Consider the following 8863-nt stretch of genomic DNA (forward strand, 5'->3'; position numbering starts at 1 on the left):
GTTCCCAATGTACAGCTCTAGTGTCCTGTGGGAAAGTGTGGGTAGATTGTTGGTAGGAGTCCGAGCTTGATAAACCAAATATCCAAGGTTTCGTTGGCTGGATTTTCGCTTGACAACTCTGGCCTGGCTAATTCTCGAGTTAGGCCAGGTCTCAAGTTACGGGCCCAACTGTTTTAGGGTTGGAACTAGTTTGTCGGCCAATCGAACCATTCGAAGTTATCGTTTTTTCTGATTTCATTCTTGCTGCAGATTATCGTTTTGCTAGAAAAGGAATGAAATTCAAATCTTTTCAGATTCCCTTTTGTCTGTCCAAGCTCAATTTCTGCAGGGAAAAAAGATGTTTTACTCCATGGCAACACTCACTCTGTCCTCTTAGATAATTTACTATATATCAATTCCGAGTTCTTGTTTCTAAATATTTTCCATGCTAATAGATCCTATAATCTGCCAGACAGGGGATCATTTTGGGGTCCGGTTCCTGAGTCCAACAGTTCAAATGGATGGCCCGTTTTGACAGAAAAATTAAAAAAATTAAAAAAAATGATCAAAAATCGTTATCCGGGTTGACAGTTTACTGACCAGATTAATGATTTTGGAGTAAAATGAAACCAATTAGATGACCAATTCCCAATTTTTCCGGTCTAACTGTCCATCTGATCCGATTTTAAAAAGTTCATAAAGTCGTAGGGGGAGGAGGAATTACTTATTCATTAGGAACCTCCTTCATTCTATATAATGTATTTTGCCCTGGTTGTTAATGTGGTTTGTTTGTTCAGGAAAAAAAAATCCAAGTTGCATCTTTAGTATAACCTTATATGATATTAAGATTATTTGTGGGTTGGGCTTGGGCTAGCCTAAGCCCACATGAGGATTGAATGTTGAAGTCCATGTTTGTGGCCCAAAAATATTTTGTCATTAGATTTTTAAAGCCTAGATAGAGCCATCTTGATTATAGAAATCCAATCCACGTTAAGAATGTGAGCCTGTGATTCATATTTCTAAATACTAGTGAAGAGTTTCATAACAATCCATTTTATCTATTTTTATGCCTTCTTTTATCCACTTCTCCAATACTGTAATAAAAAAGTTCGACTATAATATTAGAAAGGCATGATATTGGAAAATTTTAATGTCAATCAATCGGTATCATAAAAGAAATGATCAATCCGATGATTTTCATCAAAATTCACGAAGATGTTTTGAGTGGTCAAAAATTTTCTGCTATTATGTCTTTCCGGTATCATAGATTTTTCCAATAAAAGAATTCATCTAAATCAAAGTAAACCCTAATAAATGGTGAAGGGTAAAGGAGATTCGATGGACATGAAATTCTGATACAAAAACTTCAAAAAACAGCCATTCAGTTTGTTATTGTGAACATGATATATTATTAGAGACATCAAGGCACGAATTAAGTTATATAAAGTGATTTGATCAGTACAATTGGTTCTCTTTCTTTATAATGTTCTTGAGTGATGCTAAACCCATAGTCAAAGAATAGGCATTGATAAAAGATGCATGGTTTAATACTTTAATTAATCATCAATGGAGACAATAAATCATGCACATGGTGAAATTAGTTTAAGCATCATTCATTATCATTTTATGCGTCCTGAAGAGCCTTGGTGGATCGACCAGCCTGCCCCATATTAAAGAAATTGAATCTCCCCCTCCCCTCCTCTCCCCACCATGTAACCATAATTTGGAAATTTTTTTTTTTTTTATTTTGACATTTGAGAGGAAAATATGATAGATTTCGGTGATTTTTAGATGTTATTTTGGTCTTGAGGATTGGGACATCATCCGTGAAGATAAGGTGCTCTCTAGTACTGTTGATCAATGAAATGAGCCTCAGGGTTATTTTCCAAAACTATATCTCAGAGATATTTCATTATTAAGGATCTATCTATCTATATTAAAATATGGAAGTCTAGAAATATTTTCCTTTTTTTTTAATTTTTTATTATTTTTTAATTCCATGTTTGTTTGAAACAACCAATGATATGCACTTTCCCAATAACGTAAATAATCTCTTCTATTAAAATTTATCTAAAACTACCTCCCCTACTATCCCTCACTTTCTCTAAAATTATCTCTAATTCCTATTTATCTCCAAAATTATCTCTAATTTAATTGAGACTTTCTCTCCTAAATTATCTCTAATTCCTATTTATCCTCTACCCTATTTTTTATATATATTATCTAAAGAAAGTTTGGATTAAAAAATTAAGAATTATTTAAATATTCTAAAAAAATTATATAATAACTTTAAAATATTTATTAAAACACAAAATTAATTTTATATTTTTACAAAATATATCACAAAACTATGTACTAACAATTTAACTTATATTTTTTATGGATTATCATTTTAAATGTTTTTAAAATATTTAATAATATATAATAGCATTAAATAAATAAAATTCAAATAACAAAAAATTTTAAACATTTTATAGATTATTTAAATATTTAAATAACTAAATATTTATCACAACTAGATTATAAATAGTTAAAATAACGATATTATGTAATAAATTTAAAAATTTTCTTCAAAGTAGAAAAATAATTATAACATAATATTGAAATTAATAATAATTTAATATATTACAAAATTAAAAATTAAATTATGTAATAATAGTATAAATTATGATTTTATGGATAATTAAATTAAATAAATAATTAATAATTCAAAATTTAAATATTTTACATATTATTTAAGTATTTAAATAACTAAATATTTTAAATTACAAAATATTTAACATAACTAGATTTTAAATAGTTAAAATATAGAAATTATGTAATAAATTTATAAAAATCTGAAAAGTAGAAAAATAATTATAACATAATATTGAAATTAATAATAATTTAATATTTTTACATGATATTGTAAATAACTAATTTCACTTATATCAAGTAATACTTCGAAAAAATAACTTTCAAAAAAATTAATATTTATTAATAATAATTTAAACTTTTAATCTGTATTTATTGTATAATTATATATACTAGAATTTATATTTATTGTATTTTAGTAATTATTTATTATTTTTTGTGATAAATATATTTCCAATGATTATGTATAAATTTATTTTGTTTTGTTATTTAACAGAAAACTTTCAATAATAATTGGAGATTAAACTACTGTTATTGAAATTTTTAATTTAATTTAATTTTATTTATTGTATTTTTGTTATAACTTATTGATTAATATTTATTGGAGATAAAACTATTATTTGAGATTATACTGTTTATTGACTAATTTGATATATTTTTAGTGCTTATTATACTTTTGTAATTATTGTATTTTTTCATTATCAGTATATTTTCAATAATTGTCAATTTTTGCTATAAATTTTCAATAATTATTGGAGATTAAACTATTATTATTTATCAGAGATGAGACTAAATTTAGCTAAAATTATGAGTGTTCGTGAGTTAGTTCGGTTCGGTCATAGGCTATTTGGCCAACCAAATTGACCTGGTTAGGTTGGGGAGTTGGTCAATTGAAACCGAATGACCTTTTGTGAAAATCAACCCACTCAAGTTGTATCGGTTTGGGTTGATTTGTTTGGTCTAGTTAGTTAGTTCAAAACATTTAAACTTAAAATTAAATTTAATTTTAAAAACTACAGTGCAATTATTAAAAAATAAATTTGAAAATTAGATTTATGGTATAAAACATTTTAAACTAAGAAATATGGTAAATTTCCCACTTTTCCATATTAAAAAATATATTTAAAATATAAAATATTAATATGTATCCATGGTTAGGTTGTTTGGTTTTGGTTGGTTTACAAATGGTCAAAGTGAAAATGATCCAACTTGGTCGAATTGGTTATAGTCTTACAACTTTATCAAATTCGCATTTGAATCCATACTTATGAAATCTGATTGAATCGTCGGGTCAACTCTTAACAGTGTTAGACTGGATTTGAATATACCCTGATTCGGATCCAATCCGATCCATGTACATCTCTACAAATAACCATATTATACTTTAGAGGTGCAAGGTGCCAACCAACTAGTTGGTATAAGGTTCTTGCTGGTTGTAGTGATGACATGGGATCAAATCCCACCTTCACCTCAGTTAGAGAGTTATGGGTTAGCACCCGTTGTGTAGCCACCCTTCACAAGATATCAAAAAAAATGTTGTTCTTTAGAGGTGGGAAAATTTAGCCTCACACGCTTTGTTTAGCCACAAAGAGCCCTACCCCAAACTTCCAGATTCTAGCAGTTTCCCCCCTGAGCCACTAACACTATGGTGGAAATTACTAAATTATTACTTTATTAATTTATCCATTCAATTATTTTTGGAATAATAACAACAAATATCAAAATGATGAACATAATGAGCCCAAAATACAAATTGTTCCAAGGCATTCTCAAGATAAATTTTTTTGAAAGGAAATTTAGAGAAACATGTAAAAATTAGAATTATAGAAAAGATAAGTTAAATTAAGGGAAAAATCTATGCTGAACTTTAGGGGTTTTCTTGACATATGCATTTAAAACTCTTAAAAATGTCAAAATTATAGCTCAAAAGAATACATTATTCATTGTCTTCAACCTTGAAAGAAAACAATGTTCATTATCTTTTACGGCAGTTTATTTTGGAGTCGAAAGTGCCAAGCCAAACGTGGTGCTGGTTCTCATAGATTTGATCATCCTAACGGCCGTTGGAGAAAGTTCGTACATGAACCGGTCTATGTAGTCTATTCAACTTTAAAAAATATTATTTTGGAGTACCCACTTAGACAACGACAAGCCATTAAACCAAACCCATGTCGAGACTACTATCCTTGGGATAGAAAGAATGGATTTCGCCAGGATTTCGTGAAGCTGAACCCAACTCTCATCAGGGGTCGGACCCGAGTAGGGTCCACTGGTTTTGGCCGATCTAAGTATAGAGTTGGTCCCGATATAACGTAACACTATTTTGATTTTGTCTGGATTAGAACCTTCACACCCATGACATGTGGTGGATTGGTGTGCTGTAACTTGTAAGCCTATAACCAATCCATTTTTACCTTACTCATTTTCTGCATTCTGATTCTGCCGGTACAAGGCCCAAAAAAATTGGATTCTCTTCTTTTTCTTTTTTCTTGTTCACACGTGGATGTAGTGGTTGAATCTAGACTTGTTCATGAGTTGGGTCATGTTTTCATTCTGCATTAATAGATTTTTTTAAGGCTCGAGCCTAAATCCGGTCCGAGCATTGAACCTATAACTTGGGACTGAGTCCAACCCTCATAAAAAGCGCAATGCCCAGGCCTGGGCTTAGGCCCGAATCCAAAGTATATAACTCATGCTACTGCTAAAGCAACTGGATAGAGAGAGAAAAATTATAAAGAAAAAAATAAAAAATATATATTAAATCATTAATATATATATATATATATATTATAACAAATATTATATATTTTATGTTATATAAATGAGTCGGGCTGGGCTTTTTTGACAAATCCCAAGCCCAGCCCAACACACAATTGGGCTTAGTGTTTTGGGCCCAAGGTCAAGCCCATGGGCCTAATTACATATCCAAACCCAATTGGGATGCAGGCCGGGCCGTCGAGCTACCCAACCCATGAACAAGTCTAGTTAAATCCAAAAAATTTGCAAGAAATTCTCATAATTTCCGTTTATATGCAAAAACCCTTTTCCCCCTTACTATATAAAGCAAGACTTCTTTGGCTCTCCCACATTCCAATTCCATCCTACAAACTTGAGATCTTCTTATCTTTAATTAATTTGTTGCTTTGTCTTACAATTCATTGAATGTGAAACATGAAGAATCTAGGCAAACCCATTTCCACATTTGGCCTTCTTTCTCTTTTACTTATCATCTTGATGAATGCAACAGCTACCTCTCAGGAAATTGGTAACGGTAGATGCCTAATATCATGTCTCGTTACTTGTCATCCAGAAGAGAGCCTAATATTATGTCCCGCAAGGCCAAAGGAAAAAAGAAAGCATGTTGTAAAAATTCTTAAAAGATAATAAAATCAAAGGATAATTTTGATTTTTTTCAAAATTAATTAATATACTGTTAACGACAGGGGCTTATTAAACACATTTTAGAAATTCGAAATACTACGGATACGTTTTAAAGTTCGTTGACTGACTTAAAATAACCCTTAATATTCAAGATACCGATCAGGAGTCTTTTATATATATATATATATATATATAATTAAAGCAAAGGGATGCTTTCCGTTTGCCCTAAATCAATGACTTGCACGTATGAATAATTTCAGGGAAAAAATCTGACAAATGTCAATACTCCTCTTTTCTTCTTCGACCCTTCTTCCCACTCTTTTTATTCATCTTTTCGTTCTCGTTGTCCATCTATCTCTTCCTCTCTCGCTCAATTCCCATCCCTCTTTCTCTTTGTTCTTTCATAATAGCTTTCTCTACTGATGCAGTGTTTCATCTTTGTTATAGGGGAATACGGAATGGGTGAGGCGAGGCCAGAGTCGATGGAGCGGTCTGGTGAGCCAAGGCAGAGAATGAGTTGCCATGGCTGGAGGCGGCGTTGTGCGGTGCGTGGGAGGAAGGCAAGGGAGTGGAGGAGAACAACAGTTGCAGCCTCGATCCAGCCGTCGGCAAGGCGGCTGTGTTAACCATGGGAACCACGGTTCGCCACTCTCAAGATTGCCTCGGAAGCCGCTTTCCACCTGAAACATTCGGCTCTCCTTCCTTCAGACTTTGGTGGAACCCTAATGCTCTGCGTTCTGGCAGGCGAAAGCGCAGTCCGTCGGGGTTCCAGGAGAAGGAGAGCGGAACTAATCGATGCCAATCGAGCATCATCAAGCTTCCGACCAAAAATCTCGTCATGGGGCAAGTTACGATCTTGAAATGCGAAGAATAGTTGAAATCCGTGACAACCTGTGATGATGAGAAGCAGGCAAACATCGAGAGTGATATCGATTTGGATTTATGTTCGACAGAGCGGCTTGGTCCAGAGCTTGAGATGGTTCCGAAATAGATCCGTCTCACTCATTCGAAGTTCGTCGAGGGTGTGTTTGCGGGATCTACGTTTCTCGCATCTCTTCCCCCGCGTTCTCTCCCTTTCCCTGCCTTCACCAAAAAGGGCGTTCCTAACAAAAATAATGTGGCGACGACTGATCTTCGTCCATTGCTGCGGCTACATCTGTCTTGAGTTGGGTGTAGGATGATGTTTCTAGTCGGAGTTGGTGTCCTAATGCCAGATCTGTAACTCTGAAACTTTCGTTACTGTCGGTAGCTCTGCATATCGGTTTTCCTCTATTTTTTCAATAGGAATTCCGAATGATTGGAGGTTAACGAAGGTATCGAATGAAAAATTGCAGTATATCTTCTGCTTTCATGGCGACCAAGATCGCTTGCACAAATATTAGGTAGCTTTTTCATTTTGGCTTCAGCTTCTGAAATAGGAAGGTAGGTTAGAGTTCCATGTATAGCTCATGTAGTCCCGATTTACTGATGTAGTTCACTGACGTTTGATCAAAGAAGAAGATAGGGATGCTGTTTGATTTTAGTCTCATGTGGTTTAGGTTATGCAGGTTTATTGTATCTGAGTTGCGTTTGGGGGGTTGTATCTGAGAGATCTCTTTGTGCTCCTTTCTGTTGTTGAAATTGAATAAAAGTTGTAGTAATTTGTCTCTTGTTTATCCAAAAAGATGCAAATTTGGTCGTCTCCGAGTTGAACTAATCGAGAGATGCAAAGCTTCCTGTGGAAGGTGTCCTTTCCTATTCTTAGAAGGCTTCCATACTGAAAACCTTTTCTTGGTCTTGGGGTTGCGATGCCCCTATGCCAATGTAATGAAATTTCAAAGTTGTTCTACAAGCTCTCATGGTGACGGACTGAACACGCTTGCCTGGTAGCTATTTTCTCTGGTGCCCATGGTGGATTATGTTTGTAGACAGATTTGTACAATAATTGGTAGGATGATAGAGATGAATCTCTCATAACCAAGAAGATGAAGAAATAGTGTGATAATTGATGGCGGGATATGATGGGTGTTCTCTTATCAGCCGGAATATGGATGATATGCGGTTCATGTGTTGATGGCACTCGGTGATAGTACGCGATCTGGCTATTCCTAGTTGGAAGGCGATCCGAATTCTAATTGGGCGGCGAGTTGGACCGTTTTGCAAAACAGTGGATCAGAGAACTCGATGTAGCTAATCCGGCAAGGCCACTCCGATGCTTAAGTTAGTACTTATGCTATGAATGCGAGTTGAATGCTTGAAAATTTGAGTGCTAGTGAGTAAAATAATCACGTGTACTTTTGCCTTGAGGTTTCATGTCTTTATATACTGGAGTAGTCGTGGGCCTTACGAAAGATCTCCGAGATCTCCAAGTTGTGCAGATAAAGCTTGTTCTTTTTTTGATGGAGAGCAATATGTTGATAAGGTTTATCGTTTTACCTCCGATTCAGGCGGAGTTAGGACGAGTCTTATCTTGACCCCGAGAAATTCGAGGCCCGTTAGGGAGGCCTTTGGAGTTGATCATGTGACGATTCGGCTCTCTAGCCCCGAACTACCACTTCGATTCTTTAGTCCCGAATTTGATTGGGTGTCGAGGTGCATCTACACCGAGGTGGTTTTTTGGGCCGAGGTGACTAAATATTCGAGCTCCGAATGTTGCGAACTGGGTTCGCTTGGCTGAGTTGTCACCCTTCGATCAGATCGAGCCTACGTGTCCCCTTCTTGCCAAGTCGTGCCAAATCACCATTCATCAATTGCCCCCCACTCCCCGTGCCAGGGGTCCCAACCCGGTGCGGGGAGTTCATGGCAAGTCCAGGTGGATTTGGCACGAAGTCTAGATGACTTTAAGGGCGAACCATTGGTCAGGCCTGTTCAACCACCTGGCTCAATCATG

General features: G+C 34.8%; 1 long non-coding RNA gene across 1 annotated transcript; it reads left to right on the forward strand.

The window, feature by feature from the left end:
• The first annotated feature begins 6165 nt into the window (after positions 1 to 6165).
• On the forward strand, positions 6166 to 7657 carry LOC148876738 (uncharacterized). The gene is made up of 2 exons (XR_016105803.1): positions 6166 to 6272; positions 6442 to 7657. It is a non-coding gene; the product is annotated as an uncharacterized LOC148876738 (long non-coding RNA).
• Positions 7658 to 8863: the final 1206 nt, after the last annotated feature.

This window comes from Nelumbo lutea, chromosome 1 (genome assembly GCF_056320005.1).
Source record: "Nelumbo lutea isolate HS-2025 chromosome 1, American lotus-T2T, whole genome shotgun sequence".
Classification (NCBI taxonomy): Eukaryota; Viridiplantae; Streptophyta; class Magnoliopsida; order Proteales; family Nelumbonaceae; genus Nelumbo; species Nelumbo lutea.